Source organism: Propithecus coquereli, unplaced genomic scaffold (genome assembly GCF_000956105.1).
Source record: "Propithecus coquereli isolate 6110/MARCELLA unplaced genomic scaffold, Pcoq_1.0 Scaffold122, whole genome shotgun sequence".
Lineage (NCBI taxonomy): Eukaryota > Metazoa > Chordata > Mammalia > Primates > Indriidae > Propithecus > Propithecus coquereli.
Genome location: NW_012136303.1, coordinates 844,808 through 845,309, shown reverse-complemented (window position 1 = coordinate 845,309; position 502 = coordinate 844,808).

The following is a 502-nucleotide window of genomic DNA, read 5'->3' as shown; positions in this document are numbered from 1 at the left end:
TAGCCCAGGCAACACAGTGAGACTCTGTCTCAAAAAAAAAAAAAAACAAAAAAACTTGAGATTGATATTCCATGAGAATTCAGATGCTATGTCTGAAGACCAGGGTTGCTTATTGGCCAGTTTTTCACCTGGACCAAAATTGTGGTTGCATATTATAGCTGCTGGACTCTAGAAATTCTTAAGCCACTAATGGGTACAATGGGCCTTTTTTTTTTTTTTTTCTTGTAACTCACTATGACATTGGAAACTCAAGCCTATTTCATACAGAAGGAATTAATTTTAACCACCCATGTAACCTTTGCCTGATTTAGGTAGATGAAATTGTATTATCCCCACCTAGGTTCCTTGTGTACTTCATTATCTAATCAATCTACTTACCGATTGAATTTGTCATTTGTTTCAAATACTTGACTGTTTGTTGGCCACAATATCAAGGGCATTCTAGTGACATATCCCAAAGGATTTTACTTAAATTTGTGAATGATTACTCCTTAAGAAGAGG